We start from the raw sequence: 26,269 nt of genomic DNA, 5'->3' as shown, positions 1-26,269 counted from the left end.
CAACTACTTAGTCTGGACCTATAACTGCAACTTCTGCATTCCTAGTCTTTGTCTTTGCTGACGGTGCTTAGACAGAGCAATCAATGTAGGGGCTGTGCTACATGCACAGCAGCTGTGCAGTTGTGGCCTCTTGCTAGATGTTTCTGTTTGATGTGGCCGCTTGCTAGATGTTAAGGTAGGGGAGCCAACAGAGACCATCCAGCATGTAACTTTGTTAACAGCAAGTAACCCTGTTAAAACATCGGCTCTGGGCGTCCCGGGGACGGACTGACTCCCAGAGCGGAATGTACTGTAGACATCCCGCCGGAAATGGCGCTTCTGTTGAAGAAAGCTATGGACGGCATGGAGAAGTAGTTCCGAAGCCTCCTCGGGGAGTTGTCGCCAGATTGTCTCGTCCATGACTGCGTGCAATATTGGGGGCAGAGCGCGGTTGCAGAGATGCATGTTCCAGTGATTTATTTCTGTGTTTTTTCCGCTACCTTCTGCTCTCACGTCTTTCACCCTTAGAAATTGACGAACCAAGATCTAGACACTCGTGTAAGCCCTGCAACCACCTGAGTGTACCCCTATTGTCTGAGAAGCGGTAAAACCTCTCGCTATAAATGTGCAACAGACACCATCTTTCATACGCGCCATGGCTGCCGCTGCTTAACGATTCAATCTCAGACCTATCTCTCACAAACCTCAGTATCGATCGCAGTTTTTGTGCTTCGCTCTGTGCTTCCGGCGTGCTTCGCTCTGTGCTTCCGGCGATACTCGTTGTGGATGACCATCTGAAAGCATAAGTGCCAGGTTCCTGTAATTGAATCCTCTGGCTATTAACACGTATGTTGTTTCTTTGGTGTCTTTTCTCTCCGCTTTCTGTGATACGGATGAACCTTCACGCGCTGTAACCAGAGATAAATGTGACTCTTATAAATGCGTTGCCCACCTTGTCTACAGTTACAATACGTTTCCTCCATTACTCTCAACCGCAGCAAAATATCGACAGGCAATCAATATTCGTAATGGGCAATTACGTTTCGTGCGCTTCAGTCTCAGTTCCTTCCAATACTGTAAAAGTCGTAAGATGGAATGGCAATGTTCGTGGATGACCATCTGAAAGCATAAGTGTCAGGTTCCTGTAATTGAGTCCTCTGGCTATTAACACGTATGTTGTACCCACGGAAACGTGGCATACTAAATGGTTCCTTCAAAGTGCCTGCCTCTTCCTCGTGAAATTGTTGCCCTCGGTTCAGGTTCCTGTAATTGAGTCATCTGGCTATTAACACGTATGTTGTACGCACGGAAACGTGGCATACCAAATGGTTCCTTCGAAGCGCCTGCCTCTTCCTCGTGAAATTGTTGCCCCGGTCGCCCGAATCGATGTTGAACCTTTTATCGAAAATGATCTTGTTTCTGGTAATAAATCGAATTAATTAAAAAATACTGCTTTGTTGCTTTGTTTCATTGCCGTATGAATGGCTTAGTGTGGTTTAAATGTAATATTTCAATTTTGCTTTATTTCAGTTGTAGTTTAGATGTTAGTTTATATTAATATTAAGTTTTAGTTAATTTTCCTAATTATTCACATAATTAACAATGTCATTCTCATTGTTTAGAAATTTGTTTTATTCATTAAAATTTTCAAGCGCTTCACTTTCGGATGCACAGTGATTTGAACCTGCAGGAAAGGAAAAAAAACCGAACGGCTGTCAACGTCCTAATGATTACAGCATAAGCTGAGTAAAGAAACCGAGCTTCTGTCAACATTTAAACGTACATAAGCATTATGCAACACAGGGTAACCGTAGAAAAACACTGAAATCAGAGGCAGCAACGAGATTACAGTTTTTGTTAGTTTCTCAGTGGAAAAGAAGGCAGCAACAGATGAAAGAACGTAGTAAAATATAACCCAAATTAACATGAAATTTGTTTCTATTCGTGGTAATTCGCGATCAGGCATGTTAAATAATTTTCATATTCTGCAAAACTGAAAGGATAACACCACATCTAACATCACAATTATACTATAATTACTAAGCCCAATAGTCCCAGAGCGTGAAAGGTTCATGTTCGTACAAACTGCAAAACCCGCATGTTTCCTCCCCTTGATTAAATGACACAATCTGATTGGCCTCCACTTCTGGCAGCGTTTCTTCCAGGCAGTTGGATTCATGTACTAATGGGGGAGTCTCTAGGCCACCTGCTATTAGCTCTCCGATTGTTGATCCCTCCACAAGTAGCTCTGGTGAGGCATTAACGGCAGCAGTAGCATGAATTATTTCGTGAAGCCCTGGCGATGGGGGACCAATCTCCTAGATTCACAGAAAGTATGCAATGACCAAACTTACCGATTCACAAAAGGATGGCTCTTAGTGACTCTACAATATATACTACACACCTCGATTTCATTAATAAAATGCAATGCTTCTCTTAAATATTTCGCAACATACAAAACACAAATACAATAGTTCACAAAAATGAGTAAAAATGCTCAAACAGTTACAGTTAAAAGACAGTTTATGGTACTTATGCTACCTATCCCTTATGCTATGTAGCTAGCTGGCTTTCTAGCTTTCAGGTTATGGGTCTGGATCGAACAGCTACTAGAGAACCAGCAACAGATCCAATGGGGTCTACAGACCCGCCCTTCTTCACTCCTATATTCTTAACTCCCATCCTCTTATCTGTTATGCTATTCAATCGTTCTTATCTATACTTATCCTCGCTTTAGCTGATAGACAGTTTCTTTAGATACTTGAGTTCCAGTTCGTGACTACTTAATAATCCTTGAGTTCCAGTTTGTGACTACTTAATAATCGTTCAAGCATTAATGAATCAAATGCACAGATGTTGTTCAAGATCCAAATACATAACCTGCGAAGGCAATGGTAGCAAAGACAGAGGCAGATGCAGGAGAGGCATCACTAGTTTAAGAGTTAGTTATTGCCATTATTATATGAAGTCTTTGTTTCAGTAGCGGATTCAGTTGAAACTAAGTTGAAGCAAGCATCACCCGCACTAGCAGAAGCAATTTCAGTTATACCCGTTCAAAATCCTCTCGTCAATGATCGCAGGGAATCAGTCTTCTAACTCCACCTATCAGTCTTCTAACTCCACCTCTGTAAGTCTGAGCAGGGCTGGCCATCAGAAATAAACACATATCAGTTTATTCCGAATGAGCAGGGCTGGCCATCAGAAATAAACACATATTCGTTTATTCCGAATTTTCAGGCTCCGAATTTTCAGGCAGGCTCAACTTGACGCAGGGACTCGCTGCGTCGCAGCTTCACTTGTTTTATTTTAGCATTCAGACAAAAAAATTAATGTGGGTTCAATTTTTAGTAGTTTCACAGACAAGTTATTATTGGCAACGGAAGAAATAAAAAAACCTCATGATGCAATTCCACAATTCATGTGGAATAATTCAGATCTATAGACATAACTAAGATAATAGAACATTATGCATCAGGTAAAATAGATATTACTAAAACTTGAAATTCAAATATGTTGAAATAACGAGGGTAACAAAATATTGAGCATCAATTATTCGGGCATTTTCATTTTAGGGTGTAATGTTTTTCAGGATTCAGTTACTCATTCACCTAAATCCAATGGTGTGATGATGAAATCCGATGGTTTTATTTTTTCCGAGATTCACTGACCCATTCACCTAAATCCAATGACATGATGATGAAATCCAATGGTTTTTTTCTTTATTTTTGCTTTCATACAAAACATTAATGTGGGTTAAACAATGGATGTTTTTAGTAGTTTTACACACAAGCTATTATTGGCAGCAAAATAAATATAAAAAACCTCAGGACATAATTCCATAATGCATGTGGTGTTGGACAGTTGACATTGTCTAGATGGATAATGGTAGTAAGTGTGTTGGTATTGATGTCAACAACTATGTTGGGAGATCAAGTTGGGAAACTAGCATTGCTTGACAGTTAACAAATGTGTTGGCATTGATGTCAACCAGAACAACATGGATGTTTATAGTAACAGATGCTAGCATTGATGTGCTTGATGTGTCAAGTTCAAGGGGATTTTTATGGTTGTTGCAGTGCTTTGCAAAGAATCACCATAGTAGCAGGATTCTTGGAGAAGCCATAAAATGACGACTATGGTGGTTGTGAATCTAGGATTCCATGCACAAGAGAAGGGCCAAGGTGAAAAGAACAATATAAATTTTGCAGCCATTTGTTAGGTAGTGAATGGGATTAAAGACTACAATGGACCTTCTCCACTTGAAAGTGCTCGGAAAGAGCTTTCCAGCGGCATGTGGAAGTCCATGAATGGCCATCAGGATCAAAATTTATTGACTATTGAAGTTAGGGTCTTGAAGTCCTCAGTGGGCTGAATTTCGCACCTCGAATTTCGAAAGGATGGTCATAGCGAAAGCTCGAAGCTTCGGGAGGCAAAAATATCAGAGGTCAGAATTTCAGAGGGTCAGAATAGGCTCAAACCTCAGAAGTACAGAACATTAGGCTGAATATCAGAGCCAATTTTCGGTAGGCTAGGCACGTTGGAACCTTGGCAAGATAGGACACATGGTAGCATTTTGGAACCTCAAAGCCTTGGGACTTAGGTGGTTTATTTAAAAAAAGGACCCAAAATGGCATGAGGGAAGAATAACCTCAGAGGTTCAAAACTTCAGGTTTTCAGAACCTTGTAAGTTATTATGAATGCAACTCTTTAAAAAGCATTAAGGATACAGATAATAAGAATTACAAATCAAATTGTTGCAAAACAAAATGTTTGAGGGACCCTTTATCTCTTCTCTAGACGGGACACATGGCGGTGGTTGATTGGTCCTCAAAAGCTGACTAGGTTGATGCCATCAACAGGACATGGATGTACTATGGACACGTGTTAGTAATATTAAACAAAACTGGGTGGCCTTGTAGGGAAAATACAGGTGACACATGTCACCACTAAGGAGATGCCACGTAAAGTTGATGACAACCGCATGACATCATCTCGGAGGTCGGAACTTCAGTGGTTGGAGTTTTCGTAACTCCCTCGTAATTTCATTTGAAGAAAATTTCTAATACCAAGGGTTTTGATGTTGTTTTGGCACTTGATCGTGCATTTCAAAGAAACGAGGGCACTGAGCAGGTCTAGCACCCAAGTATTATGAAGTATTTCAGAAGTCAGAATTTTGGAACTCCTCCGAAATTGAAATATGAAAGAATTCCTAATACAAGCAGCTTTGATGTATGTTCGCATCTAGATGTAGAAACCCAAAAGAACCAAGGGTGAGATAAGTAAACAAAGGAATATAGGCCCCCTGCAAGATCTAAAGGCCTTAGCACCTTAACACTAAGCTACTTGTCACAACTCCCAGTTCCATGGTGTAAAACAAGAAAGGGACAAGAAAAAGGAGCTCAAAACCTCGAGACCTCGTAAAATCCTTTTAATACAAGTTATGATATGGGGGAGGGGGGCGATACTATTGTACAAAGGAGAATTAACTCGTCAGTCACAACATATGGTCCCATGAAGGGGAAACAGAAAAAGGTGCTAAGCAAGAAGGAGTTGAAGGCATCAGAATTTAGTAATATCGTAACATTGTTTTAATAAAAGTTACGATGAGTGGAGCTCCAATATGGAAACACATAGGTGTATGGCGAATGAATGAATCAACAGTTGAAGAGTAAATGTGCATAGGAGATTTGGTCTCAGGAGTAATAATGACTGTAAAAGATCATTGGGTCAAGGTATCAAGGACCACGATTTGCAGGGAAGAGTGTTGGGCCTTCCTTAAGCTGAGACAAGTCATCTTTGTTCTCTCGTGCACGCCTCAGTGAATTAAATTAAGTGCATAGAATCCATCATGAAGTAAAGTCTAGCTTTGTGAACCGTGAATAAGCATGGATGTAGGTTTTAACCCTGTACATAAATTATCTGCAAACGAATTCTTGAAAACATAAAATATACAATGGCGAGAAACACAAAAAAAATACACAAAGATTTTCCCTTGGATCCCAAAACTGGAACTACCAGATTGATTTTTCATTATATTCCTTTCAATGTTACAATACATATGTATACATACCAAAGCATTCATAAACCCCAATCCATTAACCATGGATTAGAACATAACCATATTTCCCTTGACCAGATCTACAAAATACCATGGGCATAAAACTATCATGCCCAAAACCATTTGCGAAACCCATGCACAAAACCATAGGAGGTATGCCCACCTAATATAGGGCATGGGGCTAGTCATGGAAAGAATATAACACACACCCAATAATGGAGAGCCTCATTAGAGTGTGCAGGTGGACTGAGGATTTAATTATCAGTATGGATATCACGTTGAAGCCCATTCCTTGTGTTTAATGCAGTGGTAGAGGCCAATTCAGATGCAACAGTAGCATGGAGAGCCATTCAGGAGTACACTCTAGCAGAGTGAATGGAAAAAATTATGGAGGATAGCAAAGGAAACATTGACCAGTGTGAAGTAGAGGAACAAAAGAGAGGATCGCAATTGAGCAATATCGGTGGAAGCAAAATGGTTGTAAGAGAGTTGTGTAGAGATCTCAGTGGGTGTGTGCATTTGTTATGTAAGGCCAATTGAGCCTCTTCTGCTGAGAAAATGTTGGGAGTGCCTAAGCATAGAAAGAGACCACGTGAGAGGATGTGTTTTTGTGTGAGAAGATGACAAAGGTGCATGTTCAGAGGAAGTAGGCTAAGTGAGCACGTGTTGTGTAAGAGGTCGAGAGAGCCTGTGGATATAAGGGGCCAAGTGCTAAAGGAATTTTGTTTAGCGAAGACAACCGAGAAATGACTGTATGTTGTGAGATTAGAGGGCTAAGAATAGTTGATTTTGTAGTGTGGACAGTGGGCTATGATTAGTGACTATTGTTGAGAAGAGTAGTGGGTTGCTGTAGAGTGAGCAGAGAATAGACCTAATATCAGGCATAGTGGTTTCCATCTACAAAAAACATTGAGTTCCTTATTGAGTGTGGGTTGGAGCCTACATAAAGGAAGTTGGTGCTTCCATCTCTAGTGGGTGCTTGAGAAGGCTTGGGGGTTGGTTCCTCCTACAAGTTGGTGGTTGCATAAATCCAAGGAGATGCAAGTTTGTGCTTGCAACAAATCCATGAAGTTGGTGCTTGACATGGTGCTTCTGGCAAGTTGGACAGGTGTCTGAAGAATGAGGGAGTCGATGCTTCCTGCTATTGGGTGCTAGAAAAAAATCAAATGGATTTTTTGCTTCATGTGAGTGGTATCTCACAAACAAATTAATGTAATAGAGTAGGTGCTCTTATTTTACATCAATAAAAACAACAAGCTTTAGTACTTTTTTCCCAAAAGGGTTTCCACATAAAACCTTTGTGTCTCATGTGTTTGTTTCTCATGATGTGTATGCCTATGTTGATTTATATGGATGCTATTATGATTTGTTAAAGGTAATGAGCCTCAATAATGCACCAAGAACGTTGCAACTCCTAGGGCTACCAAATTTACTTTATTAAATTGGGGTTTCATACAAAGTGGGAGGTGACAGTGCTATATACACAACATATGCATCATTCTACTCATGTCACTTCTCAAATGGGGCACTTGAACATTAGGGTTCCAGACCAGTCCTTTATTGAATTAAAGGGATTCTGACTATTGACAATGGATGTAAGGCTATTTCTAGTGCAAGGAAAGTAAATGCTTGTTTATTTAGGAAATGAAAGCTGCCAAATGGTAAATGCTATGAAATTCCATAAATCATCTAACTATGAAATGATAAAAAAATCACTTTCAAAAAGGAAACTATGCTAATATTGTAGTTGATCATCTAGATATCTAGAATATATTTCTGAAGTTAGCAATTAATTGCTAACTTCAGAAATATAAAAGCTAATGCTATCCAGTCTTGCCAGAGGGAAAGGAATGGGAAGGCTGGTCTAGGTGGAAATTTTGGTCATGGAGTCCAAGCTGAGGGGCTAACCTACTCCTATACTAGGCTATCCTATTATTTCATGTCAAAACATGGTCAAAACAAGCTGCTACAGGTTTGCTACATGATATCCTGATCTGCTACAGGATGTCATGAACTACTACAGGAAGTTAGCTGAGAGGTTTTGGAGGGTAAGAATAGTGATATGAGGTGTTGGAGGAGTGCATGACAATTGTAGAAGGTGTAGGGAAGGTGAAAATTTCCCTAGGCCAATCCCAACACCCTAAGGAGGTCAGATTTTCCTAAGGTAGATTGCTGACGGTGGCTAGAAAACAGAGGTTCAGACTATGGGTTGGTATGCCTCGACAGAAGGTGGAGAAGACTTAGGTGAAACTGGTTAGAGGAGTCCCTTCCTATAGATCAACAATCCATGTAGTAAAACATGTTTCTCTTTTCATTTATAAATCACTACATGTCCATGTGGAAATAGGAGTTGGATTTGAGGAAGCTTATCTATCTACTGTAAAGACTAGATCTATTAAATGGACTTCCTTTTAAGCTACAAAAGCCTTAAGAAAACAAGATAACAACTTCAGATGCTTCCAAGAAATCATAAACAATTATCTAGCTAAGAATGAAACTTAATCTATGCAATAAACAAAGGAAAAACTTTTTTTTTGGGTTGTGAGAGTGGGGTTCTCTAATCATGATCCCATGAAGAGATGAGATAGGGGCCACTATCACAATCTCTTCTGGTATAATTTCCTTCACTAAACTGCAATACTAATCTACCTCTTTAAACTAATGGAAACAAGGTTAAGCAACAATTTAAGTAACTTGATAAGCTAAACAAAAAAACATAAATAAACTTTAGTAGCTAACTATCATTCTAAGCTAAGAATACAACTACAAAAGATGAACTTTTGCTGCTAGGGTTGGCCCCTAACCCAAAAGCTTCAGCCCTCTGAATCAACTCAGTGCTGGATCAAAACAGAATTTCTCATTATCATAAAAATGTCAAGTACATCATAACAATAATAGTCAAAATGTTTCAGCTCAAATTTCCTCTTGGCTACAAAAAAATCGAATCCTAATGAGTCCCTTGCATCTCTTATTTATACAAAATTGGAGCTACTAACATCTCCCTATAAAATAGGTATTCTTGGCTCCCTAACTCGAGAATAAATCTTCCTTGACTATCAATGGCTTGGCTGCCAATGAACTCGACTTGCTTGGTTTTCAGTTACACCGAGCTGACGAGATAGAGTGGAGGAATCTTCGAATGATTTGAGGAGTTAAGGAGGGAGACCATCTCCTAAAATATCCCTTGCTTGCCTACTCTGAATTCTTGCACTTAAGTCAACCCAAAACTACTCCAATTCCTGCATTTAACACACATTAGGCCACATGACATAGTAACTCACCTTTACTCTTCTCACTAAGCAAAAGATAACAAAATATGTAGATAAATGTGAGAAATTTTATTTTAATAAGAATGAGAGTGGCATTGTGACCCATATAGTTTACTTATTGATGAGCTTCATCATCACCCCATACTAAAACTATTTCTCATCCTCTGAGCAACCTAGTCATCTATATTCATATCTTTCATAGCCCTAGTGGCCTCTCCGACATCCCAAGGTTCTGTGGATGATGTCTCTTCTTGAGGATGGAAACCTGCATTTTTCTTTATCTCTTCCCACTTCTTTCTTTCCTCTTCTTCCTTCCTACCTTCCAAAAACCCCAACAACAAAGGTGGACTGAGCTTTATTCCAATCTAATTGATCTTAAGTCTTTGCATGGCGTTCTTACACAAGGGTGTCCTTTCCAATGAATTTCTCAATCTCTCAGGACAGTGGTACTCCCTAATCCGGAGACTGTGTGGTAGGTTATTCCATCTCTTCTGGCATGCTTGTTGGCTCTCACTCCCCAACAATCTTAAAGTGTTCTCAAAATGGAGATGGCGTGTTCTTGGGTAGCCAGGTATCTTGGTGCAAGTTGAGAATAATTGGAAATGATGTTGTCGTTACTAATAATAGTCATGGAATTTATTTGTTCTACTTTGATGTAGAGGGGCTCTCTTTCCTCTTTTTCTACTATTCTCTTCACCTTCTCAACCCTTTCCTCCTCATGACTCATCCATGATGCAAGTTCCATCAGTTGTAAGTCCCCTAACTTTGCTTTAGGGTCCCACATATTCAAATCTTTCAAGGCAAGGTTGTTTAGGTAGAATTCAGATAATTTGGCCTTGTACTCAAGGGTGTTCTCGTCACATAGCTCGATGAATTGCCTATCATCATGGAATGGCATGGTCCCCTATTGTGCCAATGTCTTGATTTGAAACTGCATCCATTTATCTTTGAGTTATAGTGCATATGATTTGGATGGAAGCCTGCATTGAAATGCCTCCATGGAGAGGCTTGCCATGGTGGCCAATTGGTTCTCCTTTTCTTGAAACTTCCTCCTCATCCATGTGGTTTTTTCTTGCAATTGTGTTCTCATGGTGTATTCTCTATCTCTCAATTCACTCAACTCCCTACCCATCTCTAGGAGTTTTTCTTCTATATGGCCCACATATTCTACTTTCTTTGAGTTTGCAATTTTCATCCATCGATGTGTCCCTCCTCTTTCTTTTTAAAATTCAAAGAAGAGAGGTATTGAAAATTTCAGTGGTATCACTCTGCCTCCCTTAATGAACTTGTAGTAGGAGCTCAGATTTGGTTGTGGGATAGGCTCCTGCAACTATGGAAAATCTACTCAAGTGTCTTTGGGGAAACCGCCCCCTCCTATACCTATGGTGTTGCTTCCATGCCTTCTATCTACCCTTGTTTCTCTTCCTGTATCTCTTCTTGTCTTTCCTGTAGCACTATTTTGGGATCCTGTAGCAGGCCTTTTCCTTTCTGTTGGAGGGTTACAGGTGCCTTGGTTTTCTTAGATGATGTTGACCTGGTGACAGGCTTCCTAACATAGGTGATGGTAGCCTTTGGGGTTGCTTCTAGTGATGTGACTTTCTCAACCTTCATTCCCATGGACTCTAGCTCCTCCTGCTTGTTTGGTGATTCTTCAATTATGATGGGGGTTTTTGTTGGTGTTTGTGGCTTCCCCTGCTTAATCCTAATGCTTATTCTAGTTTTTAAATAGAGGGGAGTTTGTCTCTACCTTTTTCTCTTGGACTTGTTGGGTGTGCTCAAGGCAGCAATTGCCTCCTTTTTAGTGGGTTTAGGAGACAATCTTGGGGATATATCCTCTTCTTCAAGTGCAATATTTTTCTTAGGGTTGGTCTCTGCCTTCTTCTCCTCCTCTTCTTCTTTCTTTTCTTCTTCCTTGTCTTATTTTTCTTCTTCCTCTTCTTCTTTTTCTTATTCATTTATTCTATTTGTCTATGATTCCTCTTCCTCCTTTGCTTCTTCTTCTTTTGCTTATTATTATCCTTCTTCCTCCTATTCTCCTTCCTCTTCCTCCTCTTTATCACTAGAGGTTGGGGTCCCACCATGTTCAAGGACTTGGGTTTCAAGGAAGGCTTCTTTGTCCATGTCTCTAAATGTGGACCAGAGAACAAGAATTCTCAATTGGCTCAAGGCATCTTCCATTATTAGCTTGATGAGACCATGGTGTGCTAACTGCTGGTGTTTACCCTCTTTCACCTTCTGACTCACGTCCATAATGGAATGTAAAAGGAAATAAGGCACAATGAGCCTTTGGTTTATGGGTATTATAGCTCTAAATCTCAAGTCATGGAAGAGTCTAAATTGGTAGCCATAGACTACACTTAGTCTCCCTTCACTAGAAATGTACTTAAGGATGTGGTAGCCCACATCATCCCAGGGATAGGAAAGGCTCTCCCTTCTGACCCCATTTTTGTTTTCAATTTCCTTTTCATCATTTAGGAAGAAATTTTTCCAAGCAAAGGTGTTGCTAGCCTTTTCATCCTTTCTTCATTGAACCCTTGGAGGAAGTGTTCTCACTTTTTTTATCACATCAGGGTTAATGGTAATGGATAGCCCTCTCACCATAGTAGTAGCACTTGTTATTGCTTGAGGGTTTAGTGTCATGGAAAAATCATAGGCTATATCATCATCATATCCCTTGAGCAACTCAAAGAAGCCTAACCAATGATGCCTCCTAAAGATATATATCACAGGGGGATGAAGGTGGATTCTTGGTGTATCCGTGGGTTCTCTTCTATTGAATCCCCCTCCCATTTTCTTCTCTGGTTTTAGCTAAGTGCAGGAGGTTTTGTATGATAAATTTAGTATGGGTTTTAGGGTGGCTGAGAGCTTAAACTTTTTAGTGGATGACTGTAATTTATACAATTCCTTGTAGCCACAAAATGTTTCTTATATTTCCCCAAACTCTATCTAATTCCCAAGTTGACTATAATTACTAAAATAGTGCAGAGTTTATTAGTTATCAAAGCATGAATAGAAGAGAGATTTTCCACTTAATTATCATTTTAATTCTTGGGATTATGACAATTGATGACCAATTTGACCCTAGGTACCCCCTTACAGAATTCCTTTGGAATTCCAGTGTTTCCTGTAGCTTCTTGTAGGCTTCTGTGTTTCATATACCTGTAACCTGTAGTTGTCTCCTGTAGGATGGCCAGGGCAGGGTTAAACTTTCGATGGCTTCCCGAGCTGGTCCATATCTCTTTGATTCGAAATGAGAAAAAAAGTGTATGAAATTTTGGGGTTTTATGTTATTTATGGTCGGTGCTCGAAACGTTGTGTTCGCTAGAAGTGATACGATATTTCCTAATTGGGACCATTGGCTCACCATTGGTTATCATTCACTTGCTCCTCATAATCATCACCCACTCCCTCTTACCTGATTCGACCACCTTTTTAACTGATTCCCATTGATGTGACACTCTAACGTGGCATGCTGCTAACTGAAAGTCCACTTTTTTATCACAAGTTGAGGGTGGCCAAGTTAACTGGCCACCTCAATCTTATAAAAAGACCTTCTTCAACATTTATACATTTTCCATTATATCAGACTTAAGGAGGATTTGGGTAAGTTTCCATACATGTGCCTACCTTTTTTCTAATCTATGGATGTTGGCGTATTTCCCTTATGTGTTGTTTCTCAGGGAAGTGCTCCTTTGCTCTCTTCTTGTGTATTTCCTCTTGCTTGCATAGTTGACTACTTGTTTGTTCATGTGTGCAAGTGCTTCATATCTCTTTGTTGTTGCTACTATTGTGGAGCCTAGCTAAGAGAAACAAGGTGTTCAGAGATGATGGTACTCCTCCTTGCTCTGGTTGGGAAGAAAAATTAAGTCTCAAGTTGGTTGCAGTAATGGCACAAGCTGCTACAGGAGATCTTGTAGCTGCCTCTTTTTTTCCTTTTACAATGATTTTTTTCTCAGAGGGATGTTGGGTAGTGGTGTAGGGATTGGAGAGTGATGGAAGATTTTTGATGGAGTAGTGAATGGCTGAGGCAAGGGAGGACATGTCCTCTACTTTTTTTCATTATATTTTGGACATTTTCCTATGTTTTTTCTTGAATGCGACAGAGCTAGATATGGGTATGGTGATTTGGATCAGGGATGCATGGATGATGGGTGAGTGGTTTGATGAAGTGTAAGGTCCCTAATCAACCTAGAATAGGCATGCATGATGATTTTCTTATCAGGTCCCCTTTCCTATAGCATTTTAGGACATCCTATAGTGCTACAAGATCTTCATGTAGCAGCTACAGGATATCCTATAGCAAGCCAGAAAATGCAAAAAAATGATTTTTGATGCCTGAAAATGGATATGAGTGGTAGGGACATGGTTCGCATGGATGAGATGGAGTTGAAGGAGGGAGAAATGGAATGAAACTTTCCATGTTTTCCATGTTTCTTTTCATCTTTCACTGCCTTCAAAACCTACAAAATCACATAATTTATTAGTGGACAGGTTTGAGTTCCCTGCCATGGTATTATTTTTTTTTCTTCTTTTATCTTTTTTTTTGAAAGACACACAGGCTTCCTCAAGAGAGTTTTTCAACCTTCTTGCCTACCCTGGGCACCTCAAGGGAGGTTTTCACCCAGGGATCTTTTTATTTTTATTTATTTTTTCATTCCTGGGTTGCCTCAAGGAGGTTTTCAACCCAAGAGTTGGCCTCATATGCCTCATAGAGGTGTTCATCCATGCCTCTTATTGTTTTTTTTTTTTCTTTTTTTCCTTTTTCACAAATAAAAAAAATAGTTTTTAAGAATTGTGTGACTTCGAAGCTAGGACACTTCCAGTCACATTTACCTCCTTACTAATGGTGATGATGAAATCCTCCCTGGATAGAGGTATTTTGTAAGATTTCAATATGTATCCATTGACAAGAAAGGGAATACATTCCTCATCAATGGCCCTGAATTGAACAGCCCCATTGTCATGGCACTTCTCTATCAGGTATAGGCCTAACCACCTTGTCATCAAATTTCCTTTGAAGTCCTTAAACCTGGAGTCATATAGTAAAGCCCAATCAGCTTCTTTTAAAACCTTGTCCTTGATGTTCTTGTCATGCCAAACATTCATCTGTACGTGGGTAACTTCAGTGTGTAGGAGGGCTTGCATCCTGAATTCATCCAAACCATTCAATTGGAGTAGCCTCTCCTATTGTGGTTTTGTAACATCCAAATCCAACTGTGCTTCCATTCTCAAGGTGTTGTACTCAAACTCAATGGATAGTAGAGCCTTCTTTCCATAGGCCAAGTCATAAGGGGTGAAACCAGTGGTTATCTTCCAGGTTTTATTATAGGTCCAAGTGGCTTCCACTAGTCTATCAACCCAATCTTTTCTATTGATGCTCACAACCTTGGTGAGGATGCCTTCCAATGCTCTATTGGTGACCTCTACCTTTCCATTGGCCTAAGGATGATAGGAAATTGACTTCTTGTGTTTTATCCCATGTTGCCTCAACAAATTTTCGATCAGATGTGATGTGAACTGAACTCCCTGATCAGTGACTAGTTCTTTAGGGTACCCAAACTTGTAGAATACATTCTCCCTTAAGAACTCAACCACTTTCTCCTATGTTGCTACCTTGACAGCCTCAGTCTCAGCCCACTTTGTCAAATAATCAGTGCATACAATTATGTACTTGTTTTTCCCTAAACGTGGATCAATGGGACCAATGAAATCCATGCCCCACTTCTCAAATGTCTCTAGAGTCACCTAAGGTTGCAAGGGAATTTCATCCTTGGGAGTAGGTTTCCCCATCCTCTGGCACTGATCACATTGACTAGTGTATATTATTGCATCTTGGTGGAGAGTTGGGCCAGTAGTATCCAGCTTGCGGTACCTTGAAAGTTGTCCTCTTGGCTGCAAAGTGACCTCCATAAGGCCCATCATGATATGCTAGAAGGATGTCAAAGACTTCCTCCTCCATGACACACCTCCTCAAAATTTTATCTAGGCCTATCTTGAAGAGATTTCCTCCAATCCAAGCGAAAGTGGCGCTCTTCCTTACAGTTCTACTCTTCTCTTTTCATTTATAAATCACTACATGTCCATGTGGAAATAGGAGTTGGATTTGAGGAAGCTTATCTATCTACTGTAAAGACTAGATCTATTAAATGGACTTCCTTTTAAGCTACAAAAGCCTTAAGAAAACAAGATAACAACTTCAGATGCTTCCAAGAAATCATAAACAATTATCTAGCTAAGAATGAAACTTAATCTATGCAATAAACAAAGGAAATACGTTTTTTTTGGGTTGTGAGAGTGGGGTTCTCTAATCATGATCCCATGAGGGAGATGAGATAGGGGCCACTATCACAATCTCTTCTGGTATAATTTCCTTCACTAAACTGCAATACTAATCTACCTCTTTAAACTAATGGAAACAAGGTTAAGCAACAATTTAAGTAACTTGATTAAGCTAAACAAAAAAACATAAATAAACTTTAGTAGCTAACTATCATTCTAAGCTAAGAATAAAACTACAAAAGTTGAACTTTTGCTGCTAGGGTTGGCCCCTAACCCAAGAGCTTCAGCCCTCTGAATCAACTCAGTGCTAGATCAAAACAGAATCTCTCATTATCATAAAAATGTCAAGTACATCATAACAATAATAGTCAAAATGTTTCAGCTCAAATTTCCTCTTGGCTACAAAAAAATCGAATCCTAATGAGTCCCTTGCATCTCTTATTTATACAAAATTGGAGCTACTAACATCTCCCTAGAAAATAGGTATTCTTGGCTCCCTAACTCGAGAATAAATCTTCCTTGACTATCAATGGCTTGGCTGCCAATGAACTCGACTTGCTTGGTTTTCAGTTACACCGAGCTGACGAGATAGAGTGGAGGAATCTTCGAATGATTTGAGGAGTTAAGGAGGGAGACCATCTCCTAAAATATCCCTTGCTTGCCTACTCCGAATTCTTGCACTTAAGTCAACCCAAAACTACTCCAATTCCTGCATTTAACACACATTAGGCCACATGACATAGTAACTCACCTTTACTCTTCTCACTAAGCAAAAGATAACAAAATATGTAGATAAATGTGAGAAATTTTATTTTAATAAGAATGAGAGTGGCATTGTGACCCATATAGTTTACTTATTGATGAGCTTCATCATCACCCCATACTAAAACTATTTCTCATCCTCTGAGCAACCTAGTCATCTATATTCATATCTTTCATAGCCCTAGTGGCCTCTCCGACATCCCAAGGTTCTGTGGATGATGTCTCTTCTTGAGGATGGAAACCTGCATTTTTCTTTATCTCTTCCCACTTCTTTCTTTCCTCTTCTTCCTTCCTACCTTCCAAAAAACCCAACAACAAAGGTGGACTGAGCTTTATTCCAATCTAATTGATCTTCAGTCTTTGCATGGCGTTCTTATACAAGGGTGTCCTTTCCAATGAATTTCTCAATCTCTCAGGACAGTGGTACTCCCTAATCCGGAGACTGTGTGGTAGGTTATTCCATCTCTTCTGGCATGCTTGTTGGCTCTCACTCCCCAACAATCTTAAAGTGTTCTCAAAATGGAGATGGCGTGTTCTTGGGTAGCCAGGTATCTTGGTGCAAGTTGAGAATAATTGGAAATGATGTTGTGGTTACTAATAATAGTCATGGAATTTATTTGTTCTACTCTGATGTAGAGGGGCTCTCTTTCCTCTTTTTCTACTATTCTCTTCACCTCCTCAACCCTTGCCTCCTCATGACTCATCCATGATGCAAGTTCCATCAGTTGTAAGTCCCCTAACTTTGCTTTAGGGTCCCACATATTCAAATCTTTCAAGGCAAGGTTGTTTAGGTAGAATTCAGATAATTTGGCCTTGTACTCAAGGGTGTTCTCGTCACATAGCTCGATGAATTGCCTATCATCATGGAATGGCATGGTCCCCTATCGTTCCAATGTCTTGATTTGAAACTGCATCCATTTATCTTTGAGTTATAGTGCATATGATTTGGATGGAAGCCTGCATTGAAATGCCTCCATGGAGAGGCTTGCCATGGTGGCCAATTGGTTCTCCTTTTCTTGAAACTTCCTCCTCATCCATGTGGTTTTTTCTTGCAATTGTGTTCTCATGGTGTATTCTCTATCTCTCAATTCACTCAACTCCCTACCCATCTCTAGGAGTTTTTCTTCTATATGGCCCACATATTCTACTTTCTTTGAGTTTGCAATTTTCATCCATCGATGTGTCCCTCCTCTTTCTTTTTAAAATTCAAAGAAGAGAGGTATTGAAAATTTCAGTGGTATCACTCTGCCTCCCTTAATGAACTTGTAGTAGGAGCTCAGATTTGGTTGTGGGATAGGCTCCTGCAATTATGGAAAATCTACTCAAGTGTCTTTGGGGAAACCGCCCCCTCCTATACCTATGGTGTTGCTTCCATGCCTTCTATCTACCCTTGTTTCTCTTCCTGTATCTCTTCTTGTCTTTCCTGTAGCACTATTTGGGGATCCTGTAGTAGGCCTTTTCCTTTCTGTTGGAGGGTTACAGGTGCCTTGGTTTTCTTAGATGATGTTGACCTGGTGACAGGCTTCCTAACATAGGTGATGGTAGCCTTTGGGGTTGCTTCTAGTGATGTGACTTTCTCAACCTTCATTCCCATGGGCTCTAGCTCCTCCTGCTTGTTTGGTGATTCTTCAATTATGATGGGGATTTTTGTTGGTGTTTGTGGCTTCCCCTGCTTAATCCTAATGCTTATTCTAGTTTTTAAATAGAGGGGAGTTTGTCTCTACCTTTTCCTCTTGGACTTGTTGGGTGTGCTCAAGGCAGCAATTGCCTCCTTTTTAGTGGGTTTAGGATACAATCTTGGGGATATATCCTCTTCTTCAAGTGCAATATTTTTCTTAGGGTTGGTCTCTGCCTTCTTCTCTTCCTCTTCTTCTTTCTTTTCTTCTTCCTCGTCTTATTTTTCTTCTTCCTCTTCTTCTTTTTCTTCTTCATTTATTCTATTTGTCTATGATTCCTCTTCCTCCTTTGCTTCTTCTTCTTTTGCTTATTATTATCCTTCTTCCTCCTATTCTCCTTCCTCTTCCTCCTCTTTATCACTAGAGGTTGGGGTCACACCATGTTCAAGGACTTGGGTTTCAAGGAAGGCTTCTTTTTCCATGTCTCTAAATGTGGACCAGAGAACAGGAATTCTCAATTGGCTCAAGGCATCTTCCATTATTAGCTTGATGAGACCATGGTGTGCTAACTGCTGGTGTTTACCCTCTTTCACCTTCTGACTCACGTCCATAATGGAATGTAAAAGGAAATAAGGCACAATGAGCCTTTGGTTTATGGGTATTATAGCTCTAAATCTCAAGTCATGGAAGAGTCTAAATTGGTAGCCATAGACTACACTTAGTCTCTTCACTAGAAATGTACTTAAGGATGTGGTAGCCCACATCATCCCAGGGATAGGAAAGGCTCTCCCTTCTGACCCCATTTTTGTTTTCAATTTCCTTTTCATCATTTAGGAAGAAATTTTTCCAAGCAAAGGTGTTGCTAGCCTTTTCATCCTTTCTTCATTGAACCCTTGGAGGAAGTGTTCTCACTTTTTTTATCACATCAGGGTTAATGGTAATGGATAGCCCTCTCACCATAGTAGTAGCACTTGTTATTGCTTGAGGGTTTAGTGTCATGGAAAAATCATAGGCTATATCATCATCATATCCCTTGAGCAACTCAAAGAAGCCTAACCAATGATGCCTCCTAAAGATATATATCACAGGGGGATGAAGGTGGATTCTTGGTGTATCCGTGGGTTCTCTTCTATTGAATCCCCCTCCCATTTTCTTCTCTGGTTTTAGTTAAGTGCAGGAGGTTTTGTATGATAAATTTAGTATGGATTTTAGGGTGGCTGAGAGCTTAAACTTTTTAGTGGATGACTGTAATTTATACAATTCCTTGTAGCCACAAAATGTTTCTTATATTTCCCCAAACTCTATCTAATTCCCAAGTTGACTGTAATTACTAAAATAGTGCAGAGTTTATTAGTTATCAAAGCATGAATAGAAGAGAGATTTTCCACTTAATTATCATTTTAATTCTTGGGATTATGACAATTGATGACCAAGTTGACCCTAGGTACCCCTTACAGAATTCCTTTGGAATTCTAGTGTTTCCTGTAGCTTCTTGTAGGCTTCTGTGTTTCATATACCTGTAACCTATAGTTGTCTCCTGTAGGATGGCCAGGGTAGGGTTAAACTTTCGATGGCTTCCCGAGCTGGTCAATATCTCTTTGATTCGAAATGAGAAAAAAAGTGTATGAAATTTTGGGGTTTTATGTTATTTATGGTCGGTGCTCGAAACGTTGTGTTCGCTAGAAGTGATACGATATTTCCTAATTGGGACCATTAGCTCACCATTGGTTATCATTCACTTGCTCCTCATAATCATCACCCACTCCCTCATACCTGATTCGACCACCTTTTTAACTGATTCCCATTGATGTGACACTCTAACAGGCATATAGATGACTCTTGTTGGTAAACAAAGATATTTATTCATATGATAATTACTAAGCCCAAATAGTTGAACAAATAAATCAAGCAAACATTATTACACTATTCCTTATGTATATCATAGACATAGATATGATTGAAAGAATAACAATCCTTAGACATTCAATAGTGAAAAGTACAAGGATTGGTGTTAAAACACATACATATATTCAATGATAGCAAAATTTAAATGAATTCTGATTCACATAAAAGAATGACACAAGAGCATAGATAATAGTACCATATGTTATTTGAATCACTCCCGATATCAATCGCATTCAAATTCCTTCTTCTAATATAGAAACACTTCCACAAAAGGCAATAGTGCACATATCATCAAAGCTTTCTTTGTCAAAATTTAGAATACTGGCCCAGTCTTCATAAAAAAATAGATCAGAAGCACAATAGTGTGACTTTCTGATTTGAGTTTATAAAAAACTGAGGACCCTTTCTAAATGCATGAAAGGGCCTATAAATACTAATTAAGCTAACTAACTACAAAATAAAAGTGTTATTTAATTGGTACAACTATATTATGAATATCTCCTCAAAATCGGCTTGTCCTCAGTCGGCAGCATGATTCATTGTTTCGGGTGATCTCCCTTCAGCTTGAGCTGGCAGATATCTAGCATTGGTTGCAATTCTGGAGGGCGACTTAGACGAGAATTCAGTTGGGCTGAATATGTGGCATCTTGGATCTCGGGAATCATGCAACTGATGGCATCATTTAAACATTTGAGTGCAGCCCTCTGACTGTATGGCTTGATTAATAAAAAGAAAAAGGCATCCCAAGTTAAACATTGGATGCCAGCGATTACTCTTCCATTCTTTTCCAATTCCTGATTGCATGTTTTTTCCAAGGCTTTGGCCGATGTCAATTTACCTGGATTACATTATGAAATCATGTTAGACATCTTGAGGTTTCTCTTTCTGCCTTCATTAGTTGTGACTGCCATTCTAGGAAAAGGATGTCTTTGTGTGACTCTAGAATTTTGGGCAGATCCGAAGCTTGTCCCTCACGGGAGTCTTGCCAAGAAAGAAAGCTGGTTAAGGTCTCATCGGCCTGTTCTAAATCCTACCTAGCTTCAACTAATTTATCAACTATTGATGTAGTAATCTCACAAAGAGGCTCAGCCAGAGAAATGTTATGACATAACAGTTTTAGCTGCGTAATCAATGCCTTATTGATTTGTAGAGCTTCGGTTCTGAACTCTACTACTTGAGGAAGGCTCCTGAACTTTTCTACTTCTTGTGACAGTTGAGCGATTCGCTCATCCTTAGTCTTGCTCATTTGTTCATTCATCGCCTTTAATCTGGCCAATGCTTCGGACAATTCCTTTTGTTTCTGTACCGCGCTCAAGTCTATCCTCTGTTTCTCTTTGAGCAATTGCTCATTTAATTGGCTGTTTGTCTGCTGCTGTATTGATAGTTGTTGTTCTAATTGTTCTATTTTTCGTTGTGCTTCAGACACCTGCGACTGAAATGAACCAATCATTTGATCTTTTTCCTTAAGGAGATTGCTTACTTCCGAGGATTTATCCATGGTGGCTGCCGAATAAGCTCCGGCATACTGAGAAAGTTTTGTAAGATAATCGGAAGGGTTCAATTCCTCCTTCCACACCACATAAGCCATCTCTGTTTGATCTGGAAAAAGGGAAGATTGATCAAGTCTCCTCCTTTTCCTCTGTCTTTTCACCACATCCCTGTGTTTAGGACTGTAAAATACATCTAATGGTGGTATGTCTTCTATCTGTAAAATAATCTGATCGGATGGATCTTTAGGAATTATTTCCGCATCTTTTCTAATGGGTAGGCCACTGGTTCCTTCAATTGGAACCGTAGTCGTGGTTGTTTCTTGATTGACTGTTACTTGGGGTGTGTCGAATCCTTTTGAAGTCTCAGGATTGTTTATAATAGAGTCAAATTATTGCCACTCTTTGAGGAGTTTGGGATCAATTTGAGTCTCTATATCAATAACTTCACTATCATGCTTCTTTTCTTTCTCCTACTCTGTTTCTTGCTCTTTTCCTTTTTCTGGTTCTTTTCCCTTATCGGGAATTTTCTCTATAGCAGGAGGCTCGTCAATACTCTTCTGTTCAAGCTCGCTTGACTTAGTTGTTGGTGTAGTAGCCAATAAGTCCAGAGGCAGAGTTTGCAACCTCTATTCTCTGAGCCTATTGAATTCTACCAGTCCTTCATCATTATATTTCATCTTGGCCAATGTTTTAACCTAAGACAATGATTCTGCTGAAGAAAATAGGTCGTCAAATTCATCTTTTTCATGGTCAAACTTAGTAAGTTTGGCTTGTTCAAGCACATTATAGGCAACCTTCCGGGGATCGAATTGCCTGTTAGGGATGGTCACAAGATTGAGCATATTTATTTTTCCTGTTTCCTTCTCAGCATGTTTGTAATCAAGTAGAGTATAAACACCGCATCTCAAAGGGAATATGGGCCATGACTGCTTTTTAGAAGTCCTAAGAATTTTGGATGTTCCAACCATTGTTATTTGGTAAGCTAACTCTCGTGCCAATAGTTTATCAAGTACATACAATGGGAGGACATGGGGTCTTGTGGCGCTACCAAACACCCTTATATATGTGAACTTATCTTCTCCAAACCAATTCCCCACAGCAGTCAAGTCAACTTCTGCCTCCTCGGAAATCCTTGGAGCAGGCTTATCAAAAATGGCATAATAGATAGGCAACATGAAACCATTACATATTTGATACAAGTGGTCTTTATAATGTGCCTTCCATAACATCTGATGATAGATGTGGATTGGCTTAGGGTCCTGTGGCGTCCACCTCCACCCCAAGTATCGGATATTCGGAATTAAAGCAAAGCATATTCATAACATAAGCACTGTAATAGAAGGGGGGAATAGTCCTGGTGGTTTTGCGTGAATTGAATCTAAAATCAAGAATTGCATAGGCTAATTTATCATACAATATATTCGCCCAATCCATGACATAACTACTAACAGCCGCTTCCATTAAAGGAACCATTTCGATAGTAAATTTTGCTGAATCATGCATTCCCCATATCCTACACATCATTGCCCCAGCGTAATAGTAAGGAGATGACAAGGAATCCATGGAGTACTTACCCGATGATTCATGTTTGTGCTTTGTGGGATTTTGTCTCCATTGTCTAATCGAGGCTGATTCTGCCTCATTCTCCTCTACGAATTTCTCCAGAAAAGCTTTGTTGTATTTCTTTTTAGGTTCGGGCAAATGATACATTTTTCTTAAGTCGTCAGGCTGAAATGAACCAAAAACTCTTCCATCAACTGTGCAAAATGTCCTATTAGAAACAGGAATTTGTTCGACCACCCATCTGACCACATCAGTGTAAGGAAGAATTTTCTCCCGAGCTGCTATCCTATGCAAAAATGAGTCGGCTAAATCTTTCAGGGAGGCGTCTGATTTATTAGTTGAGCCTGCAGTAGCTTCTTCCGACACTTCCTCCGGTTCTTCTGCCTCAATTAAATTATAGATGCTTTGCCAGCTTGTATTTCCAAGGCCGAGACATGTAGTGTCTGAGATTAGGCCCTTTTTGCTTGGTCCTGGGTCACTGGTGGGCTGGACTTTTACTGCAGGGGCCGCTGCTGCAGCGGATCTCTTGGATTTCTTTCCCATTTGCTTACAACTTGTTATTTCAACGGAATTATGCACAAGGAAGGAAACCAGCGTGATACAGAGAAATAGATAACGTGAGACAATATGAAAGAGTTATATTTATTAGCGAGTAATCAAAGATCATAGTGAAATTGCCGCAGATAGAATCTAAGTGGAAAATCTCGACATAACTTCATTAATTGGCCGCTTCACCTGTCAATCATGATAAGGGAGCTTTTAAATATCCATCATAACGTCTATATGGTGAATAATTGATTCAAGCGTGGCTTAGATTTTTGGCGGCTAATCGCATTTGATGATTGGTGACGTAAAAGGGAGGTTTTTAATAATAGTCCAAAATATCGTTCAATCATCAAAGGTGGTATAATGCATGCCGATCTTTAATATACTTAGAAACAAGCGCCTTGATTTAATGTATCGCAATTGGGACAGGGCTCGGGTCACTTTACTTATGCTATTGCGAAATCGCTGATCGCCGATGGCGATATGCCTTATCGCATCGGAAGATTTGAAGGTGTCACAGTTAATGAATTGATTGCCACAGTCGATTGCCGGTAGCGATACATTTTATCGCATCGGAGAAATGGGGGGGTGCCTTATATATACGATGCGCTTTGCCTTTCCCCAACATCCGATAGCGATTTCCCTTTTCGTATCGGAGTAATTCAATGTGTTTTTATTTATGTTTCTCTTATTATTGCGATATGCGATCTTGCGATCACTTTATCGTAATAATAAAAAGCTTTATGATTTGTTTAAAAGACCTATTTTATCGTTGTTTTAAAGGTATATCATATTTCAGTCAGACCTTTTGATGAGGGTTTTTTCTAATAATGAGTTAATACCAATTTATTCACACATCTACGTTTAAAAGGGACCCATTTCATATTATGATTTTTTAAGAAAAAATTTATGAAATGGGGGGTTGTTGTACAACACAACAATTGGCGATTCACTGGGAAAAACAATTATCTCTGGGAAAAGTTAAAATACTTAAACTTTTTTAAATCTAAAAATCTTATCCGAGCGAAAAATTCTAATATAACTAGGCAAACATAAATTCTGAATGTAATGATAACTATTTCTGCTATTCTCTTCTCATGTTACAATTAAATACATTCTATGTTTTAAATTAGCCTTAATTGGTTGCTAATGATAAAACAAAAAACTTTTCCAACTTAGCTTTATAATGACTCCTTTGTCATAGGTAGAGCCTATGTTGCCAGCAAACGTCTATAGTCTCGACAAGGATACCTTTTAACCATTTGATCGTTCATTATCCCATCCATTTCAGAGTATAATTAAAAAAGAATGAATCCAGAAATATGTTTTCATATTTTTGTATCGTTTTTTCTTTTTCTTTATTTTGTAAGATAAAAAGCCATTGTCTTGCTTTGGTAGCCAGCTATTTGACAATGCCATTCACTAGTTGTAATTTAACTGAACAAGCTGGCTCGTGATGAGACCCCTTGTCTTATAATTATAAGCCATTACCTTGTTTTGATATGCAGTATTGGTAATGTCAGTTGAATTATTTCCCTATGATCATGGTAAGCAGGCTTGTAATAAGACCTCTTATCTTTTACCTCAAATGTATTTTAGAATTACACTCTGAGTAATTATAACCCTTGATGAATGGGATGAACAATTTTCTCCTTAAGAGAAGATGGATGACAGGATAAGAGTTGAAGATGCTAAGATTGAATCAGTATCTGTTTTGTATTAATAACCGTTTTCAGGCTGCTTAGAAAACATTAAAATGGTTTACAGTACTTCTAATCTTTTAGAAGAGTTCACAAAAATAAAATGGTGTTTCAGAATCTAAATATACCTAATTTCCTAGGATTCTTCTTTTCGTTTAAGGCTTCCATTTTAAAATCAAATATCATAATTGTTTCTTTTGAGAAACTTTTTCAATATAGTAAAGACCAATGGAAGGCTATCTTTATTTTTCTACAATCCTAAAAATCTAAGCTATGTACAAAGATTTAGTTGAAAATTGAATATTTACAAAGGGAGAAGGGGTTACCTCCTCAATTGTAGAATTTTTTCAAGATAAGGCCGTTAACAGAAAGAGAATCTCTCTTTCCTGATAGATCTTGTAGTATGAAAGTAGAAGGGCCTATCTTCTCATTGATTTGAAATGTCTGAGCACATTTTCTGTAACATTGTGTGTTTTCCTTTATCCTCATGGGCTTTGTCCCATTTCAAAACTAGATCACCAACTTGTGTATTGTTTTGAATTGGTTGAAGTTGTCATCAAAGATGACTTGATAATTTGTTGATGTTTTGCATGTATAATTCTGGCTTTTTCCTTTCTTCTTCTAGTTTCAAAATTTGATCGTGTCTTAGTTGGATAGAAGATGAGGACTTTCTATTCAATACTCTCCTAAAGCTAAGGATGGAAGCACTAATTTGGGCTGTATGGCACACTCCTTTCCATACACTGGATTGAATGGAGAAGTGCATATAGAGGCTTTTTGAGTTATTCTATCAACCCATAGTGCAAATATCAAAGATTTATGCCAGTTTTTATGATTTTGTTCAATAGTTTGCTTAATAATTCTAATAAGGTTTTTATTGGTGGATTCTGCCAAACCATTACCCTAAGGGTAGTAATTTGCAGAATACCTAAATTTAAATCCCCTTTTGATAGCGAACTCAAACATAGAATTTCCAGAGAAATAAGATGCATTATCAAAAACAAGAGCTTTCGGGACACCAAACCTGGTAATAATGAATTGGTCTATGAATTCCATAATTGCCTCAAAGTTTGTTGTCTTTAAAGGAACTGCTTCAACCCAC

The sequence above is a fragment of the Pinus tabuliformis genome, chromosome 9 (genome assembly GCF_031772625.1).
Source record: "Pinus tabuliformis cultivar Carrire ecotype Pingquan chromosome 9, CPIR1, whole genome shotgun sequence".
In the NCBI taxonomy this organism is placed as follows: Eukaryota; Viridiplantae; Streptophyta; class Pinopsida; order Pinales; family Pinaceae; genus Pinus; species Pinus tabuliformis.
Note: the sequence above shows the minus strand (reverse complement) of the source record.